We start from the raw sequence: 3,735 nt of genomic DNA on the forward strand, positions 1-3,735 counted from the left end.
GATGTTTTGTAGGTTTCAGTGTACAAGTTTTGTATCTCTTTTGTTAAAGTTATTTCTGTGTATTTTTTCTTTTTGATGCTATTGTAAACAGAATTTTCTTTATTTCATTGTCTGTTTGCTTATTGCAACTATAAAGAAATACAATTTCTGTTTGTATATTAATCTTGTATTCTGCAACCATGCTGAACTTGTTTGTTAGTTCAAATAGTTTTTTCGTGGATTCATTAGAATTTTCTATATGCGAAATCACATCATCAACTAATAGGATACTTCTGTTTCTTCCTTTCCAAGCTGGGTGCCTTTTATTTCTTATTCTTGCCTAATTGCCTTGGCTAGAACCTCCTTCACAATGTTGAATAGAAGCCGGGAGAGCAGACGTCTTTGTCCTGTTCTTCATTTTGTCTTGATGCTTCATCTGAAAAAGGATCAGTTCTTTTACCATTAAATATGCTCTTACCGGTGGGTTTTTTGTAGAAGCCCTATATTAAGTTGAAGAAATTCTCATCTATTCCTATTTTGTTGAGTGCTTTTTCATCGTGAAAGGGTGTTAAATTTTGTCAAGTGCTTTTTCTGCATCTATTGAAATGATCCTGTGGATTTTGACATTTATTCTGTGTGTGTGTGTGTGTGTGTGTGTGTGTGTGTGTGTGTGTGTGTTAGGTTTTACTTGGATCAGGTAGGCTTAAGGCAGGGGCCATGCTGCAGGAGAAGGGCGTGTAAACCAGTCAATGCTGCTCTTTCATGCAGCCCTGGGACCTCAGGGCTGAGCTAGCTCCACAGGCGAGGGGCCAGTGAGACCCCTCAAAGCAGACACAACCACTAACAGGAGGGAAGGTCAGGCTGGCTTTAGTGCAGGGAAGGGTAATGTTGGGAGGGAGGCGTTCATACAGGAAAATGAGTAGCTGAGGCTTTAAAGGACTTGGATGGGACAGGGGTTTAGGGGAAGTGAAGAAGGCCAATAAAGTCTTGGGGGTAAAGAAGGGAATAAACAGGAGAAAAGAACAAGAAGGCAGGGGCTGGGGTGTGGAGTCCAGCTGCTCTACACAGTCTGGGCAGCAGGCTGAGTATGGGCAACTCACTGCCACCTCCTGGCCTTCAAGGCACTACTTGTTGCCCCAGACAGCCATCTTTGTGAACACACGTCTTGGGAGGAAGCCGCTGGATTTCGTGCAGGCAGAGATCTCCAAGCCCTCAAATCGGGAGATGAAGTCCTTCAGGTTTGGGAAGGCATCCAAGCACTTGGGCTCAAATACTTGGTTTCTCTCGAGGACATCATAAGCAATGAAATCCACAAGGGTGATCTTGTCCCCAAGAAACCGTGGCTGCTTCCCCAGAAACTGTAAGTAGAATTTCAGCATTGCAGGGAGTGCCTCCAGGTATTCTGGCTTCAGTTTCTCAAAATCTGGGTTGTAGCAGAGTCTGGCCAGGTGCATTTGGTTGTCCATAAGCTGGTTCTCCAAAATGTCTTTCCAAATCTTCTCCCTTTCTGTCTCCCCACACAGGTTGTGCTTGTAGGCAATGCAGCCCAGGATAGCCTTGCTCTGTGTTATCTTGTGAGCCCCATCAGTCAAGTAGGGCAGATTGGGAAAGTCCAGGCCTGGCTTGAATTTTTCATTCAACCACTGGCTTCTGTCATAGTCAGGAGCATCCCCCATCGTGTACTTCTTTTCCTCATAGCTTGAGTCTGTGTATTGCTGGAGCAGGCAGATGGTGTGGGTCAGCCCTCAGATCTCCCAGCACCCCTGTGTCATGGGCCTGGTGCTGGTCGGTGCGGGTTCTGCAGACGGGCCCATTTACTCTATTGACGTGATATGCATCAGTTGACGTTTGGATGTTAAAACAATCTTGAGTTCCTGGGATAAATTCCACTTGATCGTAGTGTATAATCCATTTTACATACTGCCAAATTCTACTTGCTAATTTGTTTGAGGATTTTGCATCTTATTGGTAAGAGAGATTAGTCCATAGCTTTCTCGTGGTGTTTTTGGTTTGGGTATCAGGGTAATACCAGCCTCGTAGAATGAGTTGGGAAATGTTCCCTTCTCTTCTATATTTTGGAAGAGTTTGTGAAGAATTTATATCATTTATTTATCTTTTAAAAATTGTGGTAAAATACACTAATATAAAAATTTCTATCTTAACTATTTTTACGTTTACAATTTAGTAGTGATAAGTAGTGATAAGTATATTCACATTGTTGTTGCAACCAGCTTCTAGAACTTGATTTTTTTTGAGGCGGAGTCTAACTGTTGTCACCCAGGCTGGAGTGCAATGGCGTGATCTTGGCTCACCGCAGTCTCTGCCTCCCGGGTCCCAGCAATTCTTCTGCCTCAGCCTCCTGAGCAGCTGGGATTACAGGCATGCTCCACCACACCCAGCTAATTTTGTATTTTTAGTAGAGACGGGGTTTCACCATGTTGGTCACGCTGGTCTTGAACTCCTGACCTCAGGTGATTCACCTGCCTTGGCCTCCCAAAGTGCTGGGATTACAAGTGTGAGCCACTGCACCTGGCCCAGAACTTTTTTATCTTGCAAAATGGAAACTCCATACCTATTAAACAACCTCCCATTTCCTCTTCTCCCAGCTCCCAGTAACTACTGTTCTATTTTCTGTTTGTATAATTTAAAAAAAATTTTGAGACAACGTCTCACTATGTTGCCCAATCAAGAGTGCAGTGGTTATTCTCAGGCACAGTCATAGTGCACTACAGCTTTCAACTCATGGGCTCAAGCAGTTCTTCTGCCTTAGTCTCCCAAGTACCTGAGACTTTAGATGCATACCTGGCTTTGTTCCTATGATTCTGACTGCTCTTATGTACCTCGTATAAATGGAATTATAGAGTATTTATCTTTGTGTGATTGGTTTATTTCACATTAGCATAATGCCCTCAAGGATCATTCATGTTATACCATGCATCAGAATTTTCCTCCTTTTTAAGGCTGAGTAATATTCCATTCCATGCCACATTTTGTATATCCATTCATCTTTCAATGAACACTTTGGCTGCTTCCATCTTTTGACTATTGTGAATATTGTTGCTATGAACAAGAATATCTTTGAGACCATGTTTTCCATTCTTTTAGATATATATCCAGAAGTAGATTTTCCAGATTATATGGTAATTCTATTTTTAATTTTGAGGAATTGCATGCCATAATACTATCACAGAATAACACCATAGTGGTATTATTTCTTTTTTAAATGCTTGGTATAATTCACCAGTGAAGCTGAGACTTTTATTTTATTTTATTATTAATTCAGCCTGTTTAGTTGTTATAAGTATACTCAGATTTTCCATTCTTTCTTGAATCAGGTTTGATAGTTTGTGTCTTTCCAGGAATGTGTTCATTTCATCTAAATTATACTATGTAATGTGTGGGCATGCAGTTGTTCATAGTGTTCCCTTATAATTTATTATTATAATTATTATTGTTATTATTATTATTATTGAGACAGAGTCTCTCTCTGTTGCCCAGGCTGGAGTGCAGTGGTGCAATCTTGGCTAACTGCAACCTCTGCCTCCCGGGTTCAAGTGGTTCTCCTGCCAACAGCCTCCTGAGCAGCTAGGATTACAGGTGTGCACCATCACGCCCGGCTGATTTTATACTTTTAGTAGAGACAGGGTTTCACCATGTTGATCAGGCTGGTCTTGAACTATTGACCTCAGGTGATCTGCCCACCTCGGCCTCCCAAAGTGCTGGGATTACAGGTGTGAGCCACTGTGCCTGGCTGCC

At 42.1% G+C, this 3,735-nt stretch overlaps 1 pseudogene across 1 annotated transcript; it reads right to left on the reverse strand.

Annotated features, from left to right (window-relative positions):
* Positions 1-656: 656 nt before the first annotated feature.
* On the reverse strand, positions 657-1,788 carry LOC105506740 (annotated as a pseudogene). Its single transcript, XR_001000985.1, has one exon. The product of XR_001000985.1 is annotated as a glutathione S-transferase Mu 2 pseudogene (transcript).
* Positions 1,789-3,735: the final 1,947 nt, after the last annotated feature.

The sequence above is a fragment of the Colobus angolensis genome, unplaced genomic scaffold, assembly GCF_000951035.1.
Source record: "Colobus angolensis palliatus isolate OR3802 unplaced genomic scaffold, Cang.pa_1.0 Scaffold14, whole genome shotgun sequence".
NCBI lineage: Eukaryota > Metazoa > Chordata > Mammalia > Primates > Cercopithecidae > Colobus > Colobus angolensis.